General features: G+C 32.2%; 1 long non-coding RNA gene across 1 annotated transcript; it reads right to left on the bottom strand.

Moving 5' to 3' along the window:
• Positions 1–15603: 15603 nt before the first annotated feature.
• LOC124373998 lies at positions 15604–25295 on the bottom strand. Its single transcript, XR_006923491.1, has 3 exons — positions 25226–25295; positions 23212–23362; positions 15604–19502 (listed from the first exon to the last, which is right to left on the bottom strand). It is a non-coding gene; the product is annotated as an uncharacterized LOC124373998 (long non-coding RNA).
• Between the last annotated feature and the right edge of the window lie 276 nt (positions 25296–25571).

The following is a 25571-nucleotide window of genomic DNA, read 5'->3' as shown; positions in this document are numbered from 1 at the left end:
ATTACCACCCGATTGGCAACGCTGGTACTTAATGACATACAAAATACAACTTGTCTGTGACAATCAGTTGAGCAGTCAGCTGATAATAGATAAATTGCAATTTCTCTATCACAGACTATTAAAATACAAAGTCAAGGCCTTTTGTGTCTTTCATGCAATAACCTTTGTACACAAGTCTGTGAAATTGCAATGCATTTGGTAAAATAGGTGGCTAGTAAAATAATAAAAAGTGCATGACCGCACTATAGGGACGTTGGGAGTAAATATTTTATCTTAAGCAAGTTTTTTTTCTTACTTTCCCCTACAACAGGAAGCAGAAATTTCACAATTTCCCCTCATAAAAGAAAAACATTTTTATAGACATAAATTCTTAGTATGCCATAAATTGTTGTACTATGTTATAAATGATTATTTGTAATAAAAATTTTTGTCAAAATATCTATGGTTTTGTTTCTAGTTTTCACTGTCCTAAATCAAAAATATAACATCCTAAATACGAAAAAATTACACTCTTTTAATAAAGTTCTATTTATGTGATTCTCTAAGAACTCAATAACTTTTTCAGGTTTTAAGTTTTTTTTGTAAATTTGTTACAGCCGATCGCAAACTTTTGTATAAAAAAAAGTTTTAAAGTTACGAAAAACAATGTTAACAGCCATTTCACATTTTGCAGCAAATATTTACCCCCAACTTGAAGCTTTTGTTTACAAATGTTACATCTGTACCGTTCAACCTCGTAAAGCTAACTATAACACGACAAGTATGTATATGGTTAAAATGGTATTATATATATATATATATATATTTGTGTGTGTGTGTGTGTTAACCGTTGATAAAGTTTAATCGAAACAATATTATTAATAATCTCTCAAACTCATTAATGAGCTGGACTAGTTGTGTACTGGGTATTATAACTTTATTGTTGATTATACATTATAATTACTTATAAATATAAGCAATATTATTTAAGCTAACTTCCATGATTCCGACGCTAGGCCAGATCTTAGTTGATACTGTATAAAAGTCCGGCCTTGCACTCAGACCTCTGACCAGCGGAGCAAGAATAATAATCCTTTGCTTCTCTACCCCCACTGAGGTCATTTCTTCTTCTTCCAGCGTCAGTGATCGTTTCCTCATTCTCCCCATGTGTGTCTCTCATAAATGAGGTGGCACCCTAAAAGACAAAATAACCTTACAAGTGCTAGACTTTATAGAGGGCCGGCCCCCGACCAATCTCTGAGCTAGCCACCATATTGTTTCCTGGTTGAGGTTACAATATCAATGAAATGGAACTTGAATGTTTTAACTATAACTATAGATTAATAGGCAGAATTAAGGCTCAGGAGAGTTCGATTCCTCTCTTGAATGGTGTTGTTAACAGACAATAGTTTGATGACCAGACTCGAGTTTGCGTGCCCCCTCTATATGGATCGAATGAAATTACTTAATAATTATATAATATAGTTGTTGTTAAGAATGTCTTCATTCTATTAATTTTTGTGAGTTTAAAAATGTAAAGTGCCTATATGTTTTTATTTTGTAGCAAAAACATTCAGTGGGAAAGTTGTAGTTAAAAGTTTAAGTATATTTTTTTATGCCTTTTAGTTAAATATAACCATTATCTCGGTACAAGGTGAGGAACCGCTGACCAAATAGCAGTGAATAAATAATATGAGAAAATATGCAATTCAATATTAGACTGTTTCAGACAAAGCTCAGTTTTAAATATAAGCCATTTTTTGAGAGAGGGAATGTCCTTCGACAATCTATTTCATAAAACTACTTTAAATTTAACTTATAAATATATTTTACTGAGCAAAATATCCTTTAATTAGTAAATAAAATTAATAAGACATAAATTAATTAATTAGATAAATAAATTACTTAAATTTGATATTGGGCAATTATTTACCATTCCTTCATTTTATATAATGAGTGTTAGAGAACTATTATATCAGAGTAATAATTTTTTAAACATTTTATGATGTAGCTCATGGTGAAAAGAGTACTTTTTACAGTTTGTATTTTGTTTAACGCAGCTGCTATTTAGTATAACTGTTTGCTAAATGGAGAGAAGAAGAGGCATATAACACATTTAGTGAAGTATGGACGCTGCTACAACCAGCTGTTTACAACACTGTTGAGTCGAAGAGCATTATTCACACAAATTAAATGTTGAGTTCAGCTCCATTTCACATTCTATTAGTGGACCTGTTGAGACAATAAGAACATCTACATTACACTTGATTTTGTAGTACAGGTGTCTCTGTGTTTGTTTTGAACCTTCATTGCCAACTTCTTTTGGATCTCTTTAGAGACATTAACTCCAGATTCCAGGAGTCAAGTCCATGATACCATCCGATTTCAGACTCTGCACTAAAAGGAAGGTGAAATGGAACTGAACTCAACATTAGCATTTGATGATTCCGTCAATTATAAAATTTTGTCTGTTATTGAGGTTTCACACGCAAGGAATGTCAATGCCAAGCACTCGATAGAATGGTGCGAAATCAAGTTAAGCAGTTGAACGAACGATGGATAAATGTGCATGAGAAAACACAAAGCACGAGACCTTCTGATGTAAATGATTTAAGATAGGTAAATCGATGAAAACTGACAAGTCACAATAACAAGATTTTTCATTATTCATTATCATTAAACTGTGTAAATGAGCATTTTCCCTTAACGGTATTTTTTGTTCCTAAAATTAAGTTTATTTTACTGATATTTTAGTTTTTTTTTTATTGAGTCATGCAAACAAAGCCAATAGCTTTTTGTATGTCAGATATTTCCATGATACAATAAATACTAGAATTTAACCTAAAAATCTAGGACAGGGGCGCAACGTGCAACAAACGTGGTAGCTGTCTGCACTGTGCGACTACAGCGAACTCACCAAGATGCAAACAATCATGACAGAGGACCAAAGAAGTGCTGACATCTAGTAGAAAACAACAGAACTACTTCCATGACGTGTGGTTGTCATAGAAATGCTTCTTGAGCAGTTTTAGAGCAGACAACTTCTGTATAACACACCTTTATATTGTTTCTGTTTTAAGAATAAAAGAAGTTATTCTTAAAACAGAAACAATATAAAGGTGTGTTATATTACACCAGTAGCACATTTTACGCAATCACTATCAATGTAATATTATCAAAAAACCAAGAAGGGATTAAAACCTTTTATGTTAATATAAGTTTCTCCACGAAGAACCAAAATATTTTACCATCACAATGACAGAAACACACAGAATATCTTTTCATACCTGAGCATCTTACAATTTAATAATTAAAAGTGTATAAATACATTTTCTTTCAAGTCACATTACCAATGGACAAATGGAAATGAAACAAACATTTTAAATACTAGTAAAAAAATTTAATACACTGAAAAAGATACAGTGACAACAATTTCCATATGTACACAAACTATTCTTTGCACAGTAACTGCTTTTTTTTCTTCTTTGGGAAGCAATATTTACAAGCAAACAATTATAATACAAGTACACAATATACAAAAATATTTATCTGGTTAAACAAAAATTATGACTTATGCAAACTAAAAAACACTATAAGCGTAAAAGGCGTATTGTCAGGAATTATACATTGTATTCTGGCAAATACAGAGAAATACAGACACTTGGAGAGGTTGTTATCAAGACTTGTTGAACAATATAGTAAGTTACAACATAGTATTTAAAAAACTAAAAAAAAATATACAAAAATGTTCACAACACATTTACTTGGTAAAACAAATCATACTACAAAATTTAACTAGTGAAACCTTATTCTATTCCAAAACTTTTAAAAGGACAAAACTCTATATAACCATTAAATGAATATGCTGACTTATATGACAGTAAATGATCACTTCAAAAGTTGTTACAAAAAATAAAGATGTTATAAACCTTCGTCCCAAAATCAGTTTTAGATGGATCATACAGTATGTAAAAATATCAACAATATATTCATGACAACCATTAGAGAATTAGAAAAAGGACATTAATAAAAGGAACAAATAAAGTCAGATTAACCAATTGAAATTGTTGGTGAAGAATAGTAATATTTCCTAGTGTGGTAGGGTTTTGTTAAGAAGTGTATTTCATTTTCGTGTGTAGGATTTATCTCTAGCATCTGCCAAAGACTATTCCAAAATAATGTTTTTTTTTTTAATATTACATTTAAGGTAACAAAAACAACAAGAAATAAACATTCTTAATTTTTGCCAACCATACGAATTGTAAAAATAAAAAGTTGCCATATTTAAGGAAGAGTCCTATAAAATCCCTTTAGTTGTTCAATTAAGTATGTTTTTTGACCAAAAATAAATTTCAATAAAAACTCTGAATTGGTATAAACTTTTTTTTGAACACAATAATGGATGATTTTTGTAGAAAAAATATTAGAGAACAAACAAATGTTTTGACACTTAGAAGTTGTCATTTGGGGTTGAGAATGAGATACACTCACATTTCATGACTCAAGTAGCAGGTTTCGATGTGACCAAATCTTAACACAACCACAGAGAAATGAACCAATTTTTTCATTTAAATTGAATTTTACATATAGAAATAAGAGGGGGGGGGAATACAAAACCCACTTAATTATTTTCACCAATTTTTTCTGTCTTAACACAAGACAGTCAGTCCATTAAATATAAATTAATGATTATCAAATATCAGCATTATTAATTTGACATTTTTCATTCAAACACTCTCAAGATAAGCATCTTCCTTTTTGGATGCACATTTAATTATACAAATTACATTACATATAATGCAAGAGCATGTTAATTTCTGATTTTATATTGATATGCCAATACTACAGCATGTTGATTTAACTAATGCTGTAAAACTAACACCTATAACATACATACACACAATTGATTTTGTCATATATTAAAAGTACTAACATAAAATATTGAAAGGCAAGAAATATTAAAACATAAAAAACGATATATTTGAGATTAACTATTATGTAAGAAACCCTTCACAGATCAAAAAAGTACACTTACTGAAACGATAATATACCAATCGTTGGCATGTATTCAGGTCAAGTAAGAAAGTAATATATGTGACAAACAAAAGATAAAGCAAAATTGATTATGTAATAGAAAAAATAAGGTAATTTATAAACAAAAATTAAAATTAACAGTCCAAAGTTTTTAACACTTTACTGTACAAACATGACGAAATGTAGCTTATAGAAATTATACTAAACAGCCCAACTTTACATAAAAGAACCATAATTACCAGCTGTTACCAATCAGATACTCATTCCTTATTATATAAAAACAAGCAAAAGTTTGCTGTGTAGTGTGATACGTGAGGAGTCAATATCATAACTTTTTTACACATTTAGTTTTTGTTTATTATGGTTGTTTTTTAGAATTAAATTCTCTACAATCTGTACTAGGAAAAACAATTTGTTTATTGGTCATTTAACAATGTTATTTGACGTCAAACATTTAAGATGGTATTTTTGTTATTAGATTTTTGGCAAATATTATACTTTTTCTCAAAAACTGTTCACACTACAACCTCTTAGAGTGGTTTTTATTTGATTTTTGAGGTGATTTTCCTTATATATCCATCTTATTTGAGTTAAAAAGTAAGAACAAAACCTTTCAGAATCACTTAATTTCAACCAGGTGAACTGAAAACAAAGCAAAATGTTTCGCCAGCCATTACTCAGTAATGGAGCGTTTCCGGACCTACCTTTATATAACATTTTTTTCTTATTTTTAGCTCTAAAATCACGCCTTAAAATATTTTACCATATTTCTGACTCACCCTGTATATATATATAAAATATGATATGTGTATGTATATATATATATATATATATATATATATATATATAATATATCTACATTATATATAATATATACGTTTTATATATATATACATTATATATATATATATATATATATATACATAATCGTTCTATAATAATAATCGACTAACAAGTGTAGGACGTTTATTAACCCTTTGACTAGTAATCTCGCAACAAATTTGAGAGTGCCCTACGTGCCACCCGCAATAATCCCAATAGCTGTGCGGGAAGCACTATGTTGCTAAACAGTTTTCACAATGTTTCATGATAAATAGTCACTTGTTTGAATACGAATGCAATCTAGCAGAATAAATAAGAAACAGTTTTCAAATACTTTTTTGTCCTCCCCACTAGACCACAGTTGTCCTTTTATTTATTTACTTATTTCAGACCCAATCGGTGGTATTCAGGCCATATGACGGTATTCAATCAGTTGTTCCAATTTAATCAGCTGATTGTATTTCTGTTTGTAGTGAATACAGGCTGCAACCTCACTTTTACCTTACCGGATACCCTGATTGTAAATGTTTTGTTGTGTTTACCACGAGTAAATAAACATGGCTGTGTAATTACTGATTACCTAAAATGGCAAGAGAAAGATTTACAGACGAATCTTAGGCTAAGATGCTCCCCTGGGACTTACTGCTCAGCATTTTGCTGCCACCATCCCTGCTACAGATAAGGACAAGCCGAAAAAGAGCAATGCCAACGTGTGCAGATAGACCAGCGTCGGCAAGCAGCGGGCGCCGGGACACGATGTTGCAGAATTACGAAGTCCCACTTTGTGTGTCCAACTGTTTTCGCGCCTTTCATACCATCAAAGAAAGATTTCTGAGGATATTTGTGTGATGTTATGAAGTTAAACCTATTGTATATCTTAGTATGTTTATGAGAAAATATGGAATATTATATCTTATACTCATATTTTGTAAATATAGGCTATTAACTTTTGTGCATAATTACATTAATAAAATTGCTGTGTAAATACAAAAAAAATTCAAACCCTTTTTTAATGACTATAACAAAGCTACTGCAGTAAATCCAAATCACCTAAAAAAAACTCGAGGGTAGGGTACGATAAGCGGGCCCGGTTTTTTTATATCGAAGAATGTAATCATTGATACCTAATATTCGCATCTCAAATCCTAGACTATCAATCGGTATAAAAGTATCTATAGTCCTCAATAACAATCATATGTTTTAAATTAAAATATGGATTTAATATTTACAGTGATGAAACAAATTATTATAAGCAAAATTAGGAAAACTGAAGATGACCATATTTGCTCCTCTCACAGTTACAATTGTTTCTTTCCCACAAATTTCACATAATGGATTTTTTGGTACGAGTCCAACATGTTGAAGCCACGTAAAACATGTCTTATCATCTTTCAAAGCAATGTCGTGTAGTTTTCTAAAATTGACTGCCATTTTTAATAATCAAATGTTATATGTAAAATTGAAATATTATTTGAAAAGTGTTTACAGCTAGCTGTTTATACAGATTATTTAAGTTATTTGTTCAAAATAATGAATCAGTATCGATTGATTTTATCAGTGGTTATGATTAAGTAATATCGTTTTGCCAATTTCGTTATAAAAAAACCGGGTCCGCTTATCATACCCTACCCAAAAAAAACTTCAAAACCTTTTTTACTGACTTTATAACAGAGCTACTGCAGTAAATCCAAATCACCTAAAAAAACTCGAAAGTAAAATAAACTCACTTTTTAGGGCACTCTTACAAAGAAAAAACCCACCAGTCAGAAGGGTTAAACTCTAACCTAGCTGTCAATCAATTCGTCGTCACTGCCCACATCCACGCCACTTGCAACTAAATTACTAATTGGCGTACTTTTGATTATGGGAGACTTCGAACGATTCCTTGTACTAATTTTGAAATCAAAATAAATGATAAACTAATTATTTAACTCCTGTACTTCATAAAGTTTTAACCTAAGATCGTTCAGTACTTAACAGTGTTGCCAATCCACTTTTGGAAAATTCCCACCAGTACCTGAAAAAAATACCACCTATGAGCCCAAATTACCACCTTGCTTTAAAAGTATATTTAGGCTACTAAAGTGTGTTATCGACATCGTATGACAGTCTATATTTGTAAATGCAGGGTGTCTACCAAACTGAACGTATAAAATTCCCTGACTTTTCCAGGTTTTCTAGGTTAGACACTCTTAAATGGCTTAACGAAGCAGGATTTTTTATTGCATTGAATATGGTTGATTTTAGAGCATAAATATCATAACTTATATTGTAAAAAAATTAACTTTTTACTTTTTTTACAGAGACAATTTGCATGAAAAAGTTAGTTTCAGAAAAACAAATTTAACTTTCAATGAGCTTGGATCCATGCCAAAGTTTTTAAATAGAAACTTGTAAACTGATTAAAGCAGACATTAATCATGCAATCCTGCTGTGATTCAAAGAAGGAGTAAAGGAATATAATATGTAAATGACTTCTAAAATCTCACTGTCAACCAGCTAAGCACAGGCTTTAGGTTTGAACATACTATAGGCCTACAAAGTATTATTTTAGGAAAGGCCTACCAAAACCAAACATGCAAGGTTAAGCAAAAATACTTACAACACTCTTTCATGATATCCTACCTCCAAAATAGGTTGTTTACTGATGTACAGTTTAATAAATTTGTATGATAAATCACATGAACTGTTATGTGTTGTTCTAAAAAATCCACTTTTTTCCTTTAACTCAACTTGTAGCTTTATGGAAAAAATTACACTAGATCACTGTTTTTAAATGTGTTAACCACAATTTTTTAATGTCAGGCAAAGTGCTAGGCACACATAGTCTTGAAATTAAAACCTTAGAAGGCTAGCATTACCATGATGTGTTTAGCCTACTCTATAACTCAGGTTCAAATATTTATTTATATATAAATATATATATATATAATATACACACAAAATTTATTTCACAATATATCACTTGATGACCAAAATATGAATCACAATATATTTGGCTATATTAACACAGTTTTAGTTTTTTTAAAAGCCAAATAATAATAATAAGGCCTAATTTCTTATTGCCATATATTTCTTTGTGAGCATTTCCTTGGTAGGTTCAAATTTAACACATCCACCGCTATTTCGGATTCCTTCCCTTGTACCCATCAATGAAACGACTGTTTCTGTTTTCAATTTGTTTCTGTCATTGGTTTTGCAATGCTTCAGTTCACTGAATATTCGTTCGACAGGATGAATTTGAAAATGGCAGTATAAAAAGTAAGTTAAACACTTTTTGTATTTCTGTAAAACATAGCATCTCCAGCGACTGTCTTTAGACTGAATACAGCCTTCCAATATTGCATAGCAGACTCATTTGCATCAAGTTTATTGCTCTTTGAAGTCTAGCAAAGCATGACTTTTCCACTGATTGTCGAGTTTTTGGACATCAACAACTTTCTTCAGAACGGGAAATCTGTTAATGACATGAGCCAAAGACCTTACTTTGAAGGTTTGGGCACTTTTTGGCTCCAAGACACTGAGGACATCAAAAACTTCATCAGAAAAAATCAAATCTAGATTTGATTTGTGTGACCAATTCCACATAGAAGCTTAAAATACTTTTTAAGAAAACTTCAATATCTTTCTTTTCTGCATTTTTCTTTAATTCATTAAATGTTTCTGTTGCCTGAATGCCTAAATATATTTGTTCTAATTGCAGGAAATGACGGGGGTTTGAATGCTCAATGGACATGATGGGTGTATTTTTAATGTAGTTTAAGTCCATGTAGTTTGTACACAGATCTTGAAGCATCTTGTGAACCTCTGGTCGCAATCTATGGAGAAGTGGTGTTTCGGATTGGAACATTACATTAAAATCTGTTAGCATACCAAGAACATAAGACATAAAACTCCAAGTATAAGTAGATAAATTGGTTGTTCATAGCAGCTAACATGCTATCCACTGTGTTTGACGGGGTCTTCGACAGAAGCGGCGTCAGCAGGTAGGCCTTCAACGGTTGAAATTGTTCAATCACTCTGTCAACGCAAGATTTTAATGACAGCCATCTTGTTACTGCTGGTGATAGTATTTTGTGGATTTCCTCTTGAAAAAACTCTTGGAACTGTACAAAGGCAGACTGTCTCCCAAAACTTTCTGCTGAAGTGAGCCCCAAGATTTCGGAGCAAATCCTCCACTGTCTTTGGTAACTTCATACATGCTTTACTTGCCGCCAGGTGGATCATGTGGCAAGAACACTTGACACATGCAATGTGAGGGATTTCTATTTTCAAAAGTGAAAAAACCGAATGATGCTGCCCCACCATCACATTACATGTGTCAGAACTAAATCCCACTAAGTTTTCAATGGGTATATTTTTTGATTTCAGCGAGTTCATCATACCAGTGAATAATTCATCAGCAGTGCTAGATTTGACTTCAAACATGTCAAATAAATTAGTTTTTGGCGTTCCAGTTACATCATCAATATAGATAACTGTGAGGGCACATTGATTAACCGATGCCTGATCCGTTGTCTCATCCATGATCAAGGAGAAAAAACGATCCTGGTGCCCTTAGTTTTTGGTAAATCAATTCCATGAATGCGGGACCTAAGGCTTTTTTAATCACAGTTGTTGTTTTAGTGCGTTTCATACACAGTTTAGCAGCAATTTCTGAGTCCGGAAAGACCGATTTGCACAGCGGAATCAATGTATCCATCAGCGAAAAGGGCAGGTTGTTGGTTGCAATTAGGCCGGCTAATTTTAATTCTGCTCGTTTGACACTTTTATCTGTTGTAGTTCTTTGAAACAATTTTTTTTAAGTCTTTGTTAGTGGCTATCTCCTTGATTAATTTTAGGTGCTTGAGGGACTTTCCATGACGCACAATCTCTGTTTTATGCGCCCCCATGACTGCATCACAGACACTACAATATGCCATGTCTTGTCCGGTTCTTTCTTTGACTTTTTTTTGTAGCCAGTTTTTGAACTGGGGGTCATTCAACCAGTTTGAATTGAATTTTCTTTCTTTTTTTACTAGGCCTAATGGTGGCAGTATGGGTAAACCTAGACACAATTTTAGGCCTAGCAGCAGTTTTTGGTTGGGTGGTATTTGAAGTTGAGTGTACGGCTAGGTCTGTATCAAGCTCAGTTTCCTTGCTACTAGCAGCAATATTAACCTGGTCCTCCTCACTAGAGCTTTGACCTAATGGTTCTGGATCATCTGGATCTATTCCTAAGTCTTCGTACTCCATTGGGATTGCAAGAGACATTGAACTAGGCCAAATAGATTTTTTGCTCGATTCACCATGTGAGCTTTCTACAAACGACTTGCTCTGTCTACTTTCATCATCTTTGTCTTTTTTCTCATCTTCATCTTTCTTAGGCTTAGGCCTACCTTTAATAATAAACTTATCCATCTTAGTAACTTAAGTTAGTCCAATTAGAGATTCATGTCAATAAAGCTAGTTCAAAGTTAGATGGATTGTAAATGGAAAATGTAAATTAGTTAGGCCAACACTAACTATAGTTAGGTGATGTTTAGTTAAGCTTAGGGAAAACAATTATGAAGCAGAGCAGATAGGCTAGTAGTAGGTATTACAAAGCATAAATAGGACTAGGTCGTTACCTAGCTATAGGCCCCTAATCATATTTACAAAACAAATGATTTGTATGAACTTAAAGCAGCAAAGCTAGCTCTCAAAAGTGTCATCTACACTCTAAAAATAATAGTCCAAGAAGAAAAATAGCATTGCAAAAAAGAGATCTACGTTCTTAAGTTATATGCACTATAAAATAATGGTCCAAGGGGAAAAGATTGGCCAAGCACTACTAACAGTTATGACATGAACACAATAAAAATAATGGGCTAGTCCGAGAAGAAAAAATATTGCTACATTTTTGTAGCCTATACCTTGGCCACAGTCTACACAATTTCACTACATACTTTACTATTCTAGGTCCACGGATTAAAATGCACGATAAAGAAAACTTGAAATCTTACGTATCTTGGAAAAACGTACTTAACTAAAGCCAACTCACACGGCTATGAAATCTTATCATCCATTAAACTGATCAACTTATCTCAACTGAATAACTTCACTAGAAGAAATAAGAAAATAGAAACCAAAATTCAAGAGAAGAAGAACACTAACACTATTACTAACAGCATAGACTAAATATCCCTGGTGTTGTTGTTATCATAGACTAACTATGCCAACCGTCAATTTCTATCTTAGCATAGAGTATTAAAAACAACAACAATCTGAATACATATTGTAATATTATATCGATTGAATGTGTTGAATGGGAAATCAATCAGGTTACCTGAAAGCGGAATTCTCAGTGTTCGTTGTTTTCCCTAATTAATTTAAAGTTACCACCAATTTACCACCGGGGCAAAATTACCACCTGAAATACCACCGAGACCTTAAATTACCACAAAATGTGGTAATTACCACCCGATTGGCAACGCTGGTACTTAATGACATACAAAATACAACTTGTCTGTGACAATCAGTTGAGCAGTCAGCTGATAATAGATAAATTGCAATTTCTCTATCACAGACTATTAAAATACAAAGTCAAGGCCTTTTGTGTCTTTCATGCAATAACCTTTGTACACAAGTCTGTGAAATTGCAATGCATTTGGTAAAATAGGTGGCTAAGTAAAATAATAAAAAAGTGCATGACCGCACTATAGGGACGTTGGGAGTAAATATTTTATCTTAAGCAAGTTTTTTTTCTTACTTTCCCCTACAACAGGAAGCAGAAATTTCACAATTTCCCCTCATAAAAGAAAAACATTTTTATAGACATAAATTCTTAGTATGCCATAAATTGTTGTACTATGTTATAAATGATTATTTGTAATAAAAATTTTTTGTCAAAATATCTATGGTTTTGTTTCTAGTTTTCACTGTCCAAATCAAAAAATATAACATCCTAAATACGAAAAAATTACACTCTTTTAATAAAGTTCTATTTATGTATTCTCTAAGAACTCAATAACTTTTTTCAGGTTTTAAGTTTTTTTTGTAAATTGTTACCCGATCGCAAACTTTTATAAAAAAAAGTTTTAAAGTTACGAAAAAACAATGTTAACAGCCATTTCACATTTTGCAGCAAATATTTACCCCCAACTTGAAGCTTTTGTTTACAAATGTTACATCTGTACCGTTCAACCTCGTAAAGCTAACTATAACACGACAAGTATGTATTATGGTTAAAATGGTATATATATATATATATATATATATTTGTGTGTGTGTGTGTTAACCGTTGATAAGTTTAATCGAAACAATATTATTAATAATCTCTCAAACTCATTAATGAGCTGGACTAGTTGTGTACTGGGTATTATAACTTTATTGTTGATTATACATTATAATTACTTATAATATAAGCAATATTATTTAAGCTAACTTCCATGATTCCGACCTAGGCCAGATCTTAGTTGATACTGGTATAAAAGTCGGCCTTGCACTCAGACCCAGCGGAGCAAGAATAATAATCCTTTGCTTCTCTACCCCCTGAGGTCATTTCTTCTTCTTCCAGCGTCAGTGATCGTTTCCTCATTCTCCCCATGTGTGTCTCTCATAAATGAGGTGGCACCCTAAAGACAAAATAACCTTACAAGTGCTAGACTTTTATAGGGCCGGCCCGACCAATCTCTGAGCTAGCCACCATATTGTTTCCTGGTTGAGGTTACAATATCAATGAAATGGAACTTGAATGTTTTAACTATAACTATAGATTAATAGGCAGAATTAAGGCTCAGGAGAGTTCGATCCTCTCTTGAATGGTGTTGTTAACAGACAATAGTTTGATGACCAGACTCGAGTTTGCGTGCCCCCTCTATATGGATCGAATGAAATTACTTAATAATTATATAATATAGTTGTTGTTAAGAATGTCTTCATTCTATTAATTTTTGTGAGTTTAAAAATGTAAAGTGCCTATATGTTTTTATTTTGTAGCAAAAACATTCAGTGGGAAAGTTGTAGTTAAAAGTTTAAGATATATTTTTTTATGCCTTTTAGTTAAATATACCATTATCTCGGTACAAGGTGAGGAACCGCTGACCAAATAGCAGTGAATAAATAATATGAGAAATATGCAATTCAATATTAGACTGTTTCAGACAAAGCTCAGTTTTAAATATAAGCCATTTTTTGAGAGAGGGAATGTCCTTCGACAATCTATTTCATAAAACTACTTTAAATTTAACTTATAAATATATTTTACTGAGCAAAAATATCTTTAATTAGTAAATAAAATTAATAAGACATAAATTAATTAATTAGATAAATAAATTACTTAAATTTGATATTGGGCAATTATTTACCATTCCTTCATTTTATATAATGAGTGTTAGAGAACTATTATATCAGAGTAATAATTTTTTTAAACATTTTATGATGTAGCTATGGTGAAAAGAGTACTTTTTACAGTTTGTATTTTGTTAACGCAGCTGCTATTTAGTATAAACTGTTTGCTAAATGGAGAGAAGAAGAGGCATATAACACATTTAGTGAAGTATGGACGCTGCTACAACCAGCTGTTTACAACACTGTTGAGTCGAAGAGCATTATTCACACAAATTAAATGTTGAGTTCAGCTCCATTTCACATTCTATTAGTGGACCTGTTGAGACAATAAGAACATCTACATTACACTTGATTTTGTAGTCAGGTGTCTCTGTGTTTGTTTTGAACTTCATTGCCAACTTCTTTTGGATCTCTTTAGAGACATTAACTCCAGATTCCAGGAGTCAAGTCCATGATACCATCCGATTTCAGACTCTGCACTAAAAGGAAGGTGAAATGGAACTGAACTCAACATTAGCATTTGATGATTCCGTCAATTATAAAATTTTGTCTGTTATTGAGGTTTCACACGCAAGGAATGTCAATGCCAGCACTCGATAGAATGGTGCGAAATCAAGTTAAGCAGTTGAACGAACGATGGATAAATGTGCATGAGAAAACACAAAGCACGAGACCTTCTGATGTAAATGATTTAAGATAGGTAAATCGATGAAAACTGACAAGTCACAATAACAAGATTTTTCATTATTCATTATCATTAAACTGTGTAAATGAGCATTTTCCCTTAACGGTATTTTTGTTCCTAAAAATTAAGTTATTTTACTGATATTTTAGTTTTTTTTATAGAGTCATGCAAACAAAGCCAATAGCTTTTTGTATGTCAGATATTTTCCATGATACAATAAATACTAGAATTTAACCTAAAATCTAGGACAGGGGCGCAACGTGCAACAAACGTGGTAGCTGTCTGCACTGTGCGACTACAGCGAACTCACCAAGATGCAAACAATCATGACAGAGGACCAAAGAAGTGCTGACATCTAGTAGAAAACAACAGAACTACTTCCATGACGTGTGGTTGTCATAGAAATGCTTCTTGAGCAGTTTTAGAGCAGACAACTTCTATATAACACACCTTTATATTGTTTCTGTTTTAAGAATAAAAGAAGTTATTCTTAAAACAGAAACAATATAAAGGTGTGTTATATTACACCAGTAGCACATTTTTACGCAATCACTATCAATGTAATATTATCAAAAAACCAAGAAGGGATTAAAACCTTTTATGTTAATATAAGTTTCTCCACGAAGAACCAAATATTTTACCATCACAATGACAGAAACACACAGAATATCTTTTCATACCTGAGCATCTTACAATTTAATAAATTAAAAGTGTATAAATACATTTTCTTTCAAAGTCACATTACCAATGGACAAATGGAAATGAAACAAACATTTTAAATACTAGTAAAAAAATTTAATACACTGAAAAAGATACAGTGACAACAATTTCCATATGTACACAAACTATTCTTTGCACAGTAACTGCTTTTTTTTCTTCTTTGGGAAGCAATATTTACAAGCAAACAATTATAATACAAGTACACAATATACAAAAATATTTATCTGGTTAAACAAAAATTATGACTTATGCAACTAAAAAACACTATAAGCGTAAAAGGCGTATTGTCAGGAATTATACATTTATTCTGGCAAATACAGAGAAATACAGACACTTGGAGAGGTTGTTATCAAGACTTGTTGAACAATATAGTAAGTTACAACATAGTATTTAAAAAACTAAAAAAATATACAAAAATGTTCACAACACATTTACTTGGTAAAACAAATCATACTACAAAATTTAACTAGTGAAACCTTATTCCAAAACTTTTAAAAGGACAAAACTCTATAACCATTAAATGAATATGCTGACTTATATGACAGTAAATGATCACTTCAAAAGTTGTTACAAAAAATAAAGATGTTATAAACCTTCGTCCCAAAATCAGTTTTAGGATCATACAGTATGTAAAAATATCAACAATATATCATGACAACCATTAGAGAATTAGAAAAAGGACATTAATAAAAGGAACAAATAAAGTCAGATTAACCAATTGAAATTGTTGGTGAAAAATAGTAAATATTTCCTAGTGGGTAGGGTTTTGTTAAGAAGTGTATTTCATTTTCGTGTGTAGGATTTATCTCTAGCATCTGCCAAAGACTATTCCAAAATAATGTTTTTTTTTTTAATATTACATTAAGGTAACAAAAACAACAAGAAATAAACATTCTTAATTTTTGCCAACCATACGAATTGTAAAAATAAAAAGTTGCCATATTTAAGGAAGAGTCTATAAAATCCCTTTAGTTGTTCAATTATGTTTTTGACCAAAAATAAATTTCAATAAAAATCTGAATTGGTATAACTTTTTTGAACACAATAATGGATGATTTTTGTAGAAAAAATATTAGAGAACAAACAAATGTTTTGACACTAGAAGTTGTCATTTGGGTTGAGAATGAGATACACTCACATTTCATGACTCAGTAGCAGGTTCGATGTGACCAAATCTTAACACAACCACAGAGAAATGAACCAATTTTTTCATTTAAATTGAATTTTACATATAGAAATAAGAGGGGGGGGAATACAAAACCCACTTAATTATTTTCACCAATTTTTTCTGTCTTAACACAAGACAGTCAGTCCATTAAATATAAATTAATGATTATCAAATATCAGCATTATTAATTTGACATTTTTCATTCAAACACTCTCAAGATAAGCATCTTCCTTTTTGGATGCACATTTAATTATACAAATTACATTACATATAATGCAAGAGCATGTTAATTTCTGATTTTATATTGATATGCCAATACTACAGCATGTTGATTTAACTAATGCTGTAAAACTAACACCTATAACAACATACACACAATTGATTTTGTCATATATTAAAAGTACTAACATAAAATATTGAAAGGCAAGAAATATTAAAACATAAAAACGATATATTGAGATTAACTATTATGTAAGAAACCCTTCACAGATCAAAAAAGTACACTTACTGAAACATAATATACCAATCGTTGGCATGTATTCAGGTCAAGTAAGAAAGTAATTATGTGACAAACAAAAGATAAAGCAAAATTGATTATGTAATAGAAAAAATAAGGTAATTTATAAACAAAAATTAAAATTAACAGTCCAAAGTTTTTAACACTTTACTGTACAAACATGACGAAATGTAGCTTATAGAAATTATACTAAACAGCCCAACTTTACATAAAAGAACCTCAGATAACCCAACTGAGGGTTTTTGATGAGTTGCAAAGATCAAGTTTAACTATTTTCAATAGTTTCACACATCATTTTGCTGCTATGTATATATTTTTGCAAGGCCATTATCAAAAGCCTCTGACACATAAACTAAAGTAAATTAACAATATCCACCCACTTTGGGTGACTGATCTTTATCTATTTTGATCTGTTGCTTTTTAAAAGCTTGTGCTATCGTTTTTACAAATATTTCTCACTGCATGAATGAGACATGGGCATGAACATTTGTTGCATAACTAGTTGTGGTTGAAGCTCATTAACTGACAGTTGTTGAACTTAAGCCACCAAGAGTTGGATGAATTTAAATACGTTTCTGTTTTCATTTTTGTTGTTGTATTTTTTCCTTCTGGTACCATAAAGTTTAAACATTTTTATCAAAAGTAAGATAAGTTTACTTTAGTTTATTTCTTTAAGTTATTTAACTCCAAACACAAGGCGTTAAAGTAAACTTTAATATTGACTACTCTGTTTGTGACATATTTTTTACATAAAGTTTAAACATTTTTATCAAAAGTAAGATAAGTTTAATTTAGTTTATTTCTTTAAGTTATTTAACTCCAAAACACAAGGCGTTAAAGTAAACTTTAATATTGACTACTCTGTTTGTGACATATTTTTTACAGAATGAAACAGTTGAACAGTTTTTTATTTCACTGCCTTACATTACGTTTGCCTCTCTGTATGTCATTTAGGTTGAATTTTTATTATAAATATATTATTTAGCTTATTGTTTAAGACATTATTGTTCGTATTCTTGCCACATTAAAATGTCATATTTATTAATTAAGAATCACTGTATACAAGGTCACTAGTGCGTTCACCCCAATTAGTCGATATCCTACTTAAAAATAACAATAATAAGTGTACAAACTCCATTTTCAATATAACTATATTGATATTTATTTCTGGTAAAATACATTTTGTTTCTGTAAATAAATAATGAAAATCATATTTTAAAAATAAGCTATGGTACTTGAATACAAAACATTTAGTATACTTTCAATTATCAGCCTCATACTTAAGCGCAAACCATACAACTTTTCATATTACTTATCAGAAGTAAGTATTTCATCACTTGTTATTGCAATACAGTTTGTAATAATTCAGAAATAGAAATCAAACACCACTGATAAAAATTATTTTATATACATATAAAAAACTATTTCAGCCCATAAAGTATTGTAAAAACGATCTTTACCATTACATAGAAACAACTTGTTTTTTCACACACTATTCAATCATTTACATAACTACATTTTTACGCAGTCATGAAAAACACAATCTGTTTAGTAAAAGATACATGTAAAAAATTATGTAATAGGCGTTATTATTGTTACGTTATTTATAAAAAAAACTAATTTCAAAATAAAGTGTCAGGAACCAAACATTGCTCACAAGAGACAAGAGATACTCGGAGTAACTGAGAAAACCACAATGACGCATAACAATCTTCAGTGTTTATGAATGTGTAGCCCTAGAACTAGCCACTTCTAGTGCTACACTTTCAAAAGGCCAGTTCTACAACTATAACTATATCAACTATTGCCATACAACTGCCAGCTGTCTAGGAATAACTTGTCCGAGTGTCTGCCTGGTTTGGGTTTGTCATCATGAATGCACTTTGAATCACCACCAAATTTCTTACAACTAAGTTAGTTTGTGAATAGTTTTCCAAGGTTTGCAGTTTATGTTTCTGTGAGAGCTAATATTCAGCCTTTTATACATTTTGCTATTTACAATGTTGCGTATGTAATGTAGCAACATAGTAAAGTACAAATGTTGGAGTTATCGTAAATTATAATAATGGAACAACTTGAGTAACATACTTTTCATAACTCTTACTTTACCAAACTAAGTGCAATAAACTGATGAAAACGCTGCATATTCAAAATTGGAAGAAAATTATGTATGGGCTTAAAGAATACAATAAAACTTATTCAAAGAAGACATGATTTCAGTGCAAAAATGGTCCAGATGTCCTCTATCCGTTTTACTGGTTCTGGCTCTGAAACAAACCAATCATGTTCTTGTAACATAAAAAAGCTATAATAAGTCAGACATCACAACAGCAAGAAGATATTTTACCACTATTTACATTGTCAGCAAAGAATAAATCTCAAAGATGTTTGATTGAAAAGTTAAACAGAACATAGTTTGTGATTAAACTATATATATATATGACCATAATATATATAATATGATAATTCCAGAGACCAATTTCTTTCCCCAAGACATGAACATCACACAACAGTAAAATGTTAAAAAAATTAATAGTGTTTTTATTAAGCATTTATATAAAAGAAAAAATAATTGAAATTTGTAGCAAATTTTTGAAAAAATGGTTCAGAAATGACAAAAATGGTCTTTATACAAATTCATACATTTTGTTTTTAAAACTTTGTAAACAGTAGAACACAAACTTTTTCCGTACAAAATTTTTGGTTTAGAATATTAGATAATATTTATTTCTTTATATACAGCAGTATAGAAGCATAAAGATACACATAAGTACACAAAAAACCACAGTCAGTCAGACAGCTGAAAGATGGTGTAAAATACAGGATGTTTCAAATAGGACTTTACAACTTTGAAAATTCACATAAATTTATTCAAAAACGGTACAGTGCTGGTTTTAATGTTGTTTTCAAGGGAAACACATCAAGTTTTAACTCCCCCGTAGTTTGCTAGAGCAGAATCGAGCTGCAACAAGTGCTGGCGGTAGTTACGTTAAAGATGGCTGCATTTATTGGACCAGAGCGTGTTAGCTGTGTGTTTTGGTTTGAAGAATCAAAGCTGGCGACAACAGTACCAGTAATAAAATAAAATCAAATCTTTTTCATTGCGACAACAATATTTACATTGTATGGCAAACTTCATGGGTTTTTTTAATTTCTAACATTCATACAACAATACACACTCACACATACAATTTTACAGTTACGCCTCTTTCATCCATCGCCAATGCTACCCACATAGTATAGCGGAGTCAGTCTTCTGATTTGGGCGGTCTCCCAGTCGAATGCCAAAAACTCACCTGCATTATAGAATGCTTGTGACACCAAGAGGCGTTTAAGGCGAGTCTTTAACGCCTTAGGCGTTGCAGCATCTTTAATTGAATTGGACAGTCTGTTGAGGAAATGAACACCCGCCTGCGAGAGCAAGCATTCATAAACCACCGTTCTGTGTCTCCCAGTTCGGTAGTTAGCTCTCCCATGTGTCTCATACATGTGTATGTCTCGGCCTCTGGTTAAGGCACATTTACTCATACAAAACAAAGTTGTTTCCAAAATGTAGAGGCACAGCAGAGTCAACAGCTGCAAATTTCTTGAAAGCTTCCCTGAATGACTCTCTAAATTTGATTTTGGCGATTATTCGAATCGCTTTTTTTTGAAGTCTGAATACTCTTTGGAAGTAATATTTGTACCAAGTACACTAAAGATCCTCCTAGTAGGCCTGCAAGTTATGAGTGTCATAAATGTTTAGTACAAACAGGGTACTCAGTAGAAATCATCATGTCATCCAAGGACATCTGACGAAATCGTTGTTCATGATGAACACTTTTTTGGAAAATTTTCTGACCAGTCAAATTTTCACTAAAGTGGTAAGGTGAAATTTGATAACTGTAGGATTTAGGATAGTGAAAATCCATATGAAACATTACTATATGCGTGTGGTAGTCTTAAGCTGAATGTTTTGTGAGCTGGCAAAGAAGAAAATGTATGGCCCTTTTTTTCCAAAAGAGGAATATCAACAAGATAGTTTACTTCAATATCTTGCAACACTTTATGATAACACGGATTGATGAGGATAACTGAGAGCAAAATGTTTACTTAATGTAAGATGGGGCACCACCACATTAATGTCCGAGAATTTCTCAATGACCGATTTCCAGGTCAATGGATTGGCTGTAGTGCGGCTAATTGCATGGCCCATGTTCCCCAGACCCGAAATTTTTTCTTCTGGGGCTTCATTAAGGATATGGTGTGTGTACCTCCTTCGCCCACCACTCTACCAGAACTTAGAGCAAGTATCTACGCCACCGCTGAGAAAGTTACACCTGCAATGCTAGTGTGAGTTTGGAAAGAAATTGATAACCGACGGGATGCTGCAGGATAACCAACGGAAGCCACACAGAACATCTTTAGTTTAAGGTAAAAAAACTTCTTGCCTTTTCTTTTAAAACAATACTAAAACCAGCACTGTACCATTTACTTGAATAAATTTATATCAATTTTCAAAGTTATAAAGTCCTTTTTGAAACACCCTCTATTTCTAGATAAAATAAGACAAAAAATCAATCATCATCAATGATAACAGACCAGAACCCGAGTGCCAATTTGGACTGTATAAACACACAACTCGATTTTTCTTGAAATCAGGTACAAAAAATTACTTCTAGGACAAAATAATCATCAGCCGCACTAGTTTTAATGGAGGTTAAAATGGGAGGGTAATAAAGAGTTGGTAATAATGTTTTCTCTCAAACCATATTTTTCTCAGCCTGACACACTTAAAACCAATAGTCAACACAAAAAAAACATTTTAAATCAGCACCAGCTAATTAGAAAAATAAGGTTCCCTATGCCGCCGAGACAGAATGCGATATGTGAAGAAAATCTGGGCAACACTGTCTTACTTATCAGCTGTCCCTCTCTCTATCCATACCACTCGCGCCTCGCTACGTCCAACAGTGCCGACATAGCTGCCTTCGAAGATGTAGCTCCCTGTCGTTGTTACCGCCAGATGCGAAATTCGTGCTGTGATCCCGATAAAAATGGTGTAGAGAATTCAGTGAAGGCCCGCATGGAAATTCACAATGAAAACCGAAGTGGACGGCCTTCAGTTTCAGATGGAGTTGTTGAAAAAGTTCTAAGACAACACTGCTTGAAGATCGAGAATCATCATTCACAGGAACAACAGTAAACTCTGACAGATATTGCGACAAATTAAGAAAACTGAGACGCGCGATCCAGAACCGCTGGAGAGGAAGATTGTCCAGTGGTGTGAGGCTTCTCCATGACAACGCTTGACCTCATGTCTCACGTCAAACTCAATAACTGCTTACAAATTTTGGCTGGACTATTGTGCCCCATCCCCCCTACAGCCCTAGACCTAGCCCCAAGAGATTATCACTTATTCCCAAAATTAAAGGACCACTTGGGTGGCCAACGCTTCAGTACCAATGATGAAGTCAAGGAAGAAGTTACTCAAAGGATTGGCAGCAGAATTCTACACATGGGGATAGAAAAGTTGGAGCATCGTCTACAAAAGTGTTTGGACAGAAACGGTGATTATGTGGAGAAATAGCTTAACTTTTACGTGTTAAATTGATGTATAAAACACTAAGTAGAAATATAGAGCTGTCTATTTAAAAAAATCATGGGTACCTTATTTTTCTAATACCCCTCGTAAATCAGCACTAATTATATACAGATCCTTACAGTGGTGACTTTTTATGTAGTTTGCCTGGCGGTAATATAACTTCTTTATGTGTAAGCAGGTAGTTTTCATTTTCATATCAATCTACAAGAAAATAAACTGAGGAAATAAAATTTAATTTATATATCTTTAATCATTTTTGATACTTTCTCATTCTGACCTCCACAACAATTTGCAAGGCTGACAATAAATTTCATACAAGAATCCTTTATCAATTAAAGAAAATACATGTTGTGTGCTTATACAATATCTGGAGAGGCAAGAGTAATACTCACATTGTTCAGGTTGAGGGTGGGAGAGAGTAAGCAGGGTGGGGGCCTGAGTGACAGCTACTGCCACTAGGGGAGTAGAGGAGCCTGAGGCTTGAATCCGTACAGGAGTCTGTCTCACAGCTATCTGCTGACCCTGCTGGAACGCAGCTGTCACCTACAACCAAGTAATGTCTTTTGGAGAAAGTCTCAAGATCACAAACATTTTTCTGAACATATACAATTTGTACACATTTCTTTAACCCTCGAGCTGGCAGTTGAAATTTCCTCAAGTGGCAGGCCATTTTGAGGTGTTTTGCGAGTAGTATTGGTTTTTATTTTTTTTTTAATATAATTTGATTATAAACCTATATGTATTATATATCACTGTTTTCACAAGAAAATTTACTTTTTATTCATGGAAATAAAAAACCCAAAAATATAAGAAATCTATCACTTTTTTTTACTAAGTATGTTTTCAAAAATAAAAAAGGTATGTAAAAGTGGTGGGGGTGCACCTATAAAAGACATATTGTGTGAAAAAAAAATATTTCCAAAATACCCAAAATGTTGAAAATTTTTTATAGTTTTAAGAAAATGTATAGTTTACTACACTTTTTTTAATTAAAACAAATAATTATGAAATACTCTAATCTGAAGATAGTACAATACGGCTAAATTCATTGCTATGGATACGACTGTGTTACAAAAATTCATGAAAACCTTAATTATTACTCGAAAAATTCATAAAATACATTAAAATTAAGCTTATAAAAATAAATAAAGAAGCTTTATATCATGATCAATCGCATATGAAAATGATCCTAAAGCTAACTAAAACTATCACAACACTGCACATAGCCTAGAACACAAAATCTCACTAATATATTTTTTCACATATATTTCTTCATAACATGACAAAATAAACTGATAAAACACAATATACGAGAATTTATACGCATAAATAAACACACTTATTACATAAAAACACTTATTTCATGTAATAAACTTACGTTTTAGATGGACAAGAATAAAGCGAACCGGGTAACAATACAACAACAATGGCCGACTGTTAACAAACAACTCTCGTTTTCAATATGTCATACTGAAATCATGGCATACAAAACAAAACAAAATACATCAAACAAATCAGCAACTATTTCTGATTCTAGTGGTATATGAATCATTGCAGTTTAGTTTGTGTTACTAATTATAACAGATGTCAAACGGGCACGTGTCAAATCGACTGATTTTCAGGCGACTGCCACTACAGAAACATTAATATCGACTGATAATCAGGCGACTGCCAGTTGTAGGGTTAACCATTAAAAATTGTTTGAAACTTAAAAAAAGTAATGGTTATTATGAAAGTTAAAGAAACTATAGAAAACAAAAACTATAAATGTAAAATTCTTAAAGCAGGTTCATTCTAGAAGTCAATAATAAATAAGTTTGTACCCCTACATTCAATATCTGAAAGAACCAACTGTTTAACCAACAATTCAGCACCACAAACCCAATTGATGGTTCATTGGTTTTGGTCAATTATTGCATGAAATAGTTATATGTTTGGTTGTGCCATGATCATGATTTGTTTTTTAATAAGTACAACTATGAGTTCAAATAAGTACAACATATTTGTCCCATCTTATATGTGGTATATTTGTTTTTTTTGCATGGACTAATCTATAGTTTTACATGTGTGGTACATACAGTTAATTTTTTTTCATTATAGTTTACACTGGTTAAGAAAGGACCATTTTAGTCCTTACTTTTACGCTGCTTAACTAAAAAAAATTTCATTTCATAGATAAGGCTGCTAAATTTTATATGCATACATCATCTTATAATGCATAGACATTGTTAAGACATTCTGACAAAAACAAATTCTATTTAATTACAAAATGTTCAAAGTCTACAACTTGTATTATATCATTATCAACCAGTACAACAACAACCTTCTATCAATATAATTAACATACTTCTGAATTAAAAAAGAAAACTAATTGTGCGTATGAAATATTTTGTATTTAGTATTTACCTGGTTGAGGAGGGCATTGTTGCTGGGCGGCGGAGGTGACTTTGATGGCAGCACTGGCCATACTGACTGTAGGGCGACCGGCCGAGTCTATCGTCACGTTGGGCACGGATGTGCGTAACTCCTGGAGACGCTGTTACCACCTGTCACAGTCAACCATTAGTAGTGTTCTCAGTTGCAATGCACAATAAGCTTCAAATATGCAGAGAAGGGAAGGAAGGGGGGTAATTACACTGCAGTTAAAGCATAGTGACACAAACAGAAAACATGTTAACAATGGAGAAATCTTAGTTGAGATATGGTTTCTAGGATAATTTACAATTAACTTGTTCATATTATTCTCCTCTGA

Source organism: Homalodisca vitripennis, unplaced genomic scaffold, assembly GCF_021130785.1.
Source record: "Homalodisca vitripennis isolate AUS2020 unplaced genomic scaffold, UT_GWSS_2.1 ScUCBcl_6942;HRSCAF=14401, whole genome shotgun sequence".
Classification (NCBI taxonomy): Eukaryota; Metazoa; Arthropoda; class Insecta; order Hemiptera; family Cicadellidae; genus Homalodisca; species Homalodisca vitripennis.
The sequence above is the reverse complement of the archived record's forward strand: the minus strand, read 5'-3'. Positions and strand labels throughout refer to the sequence as shown.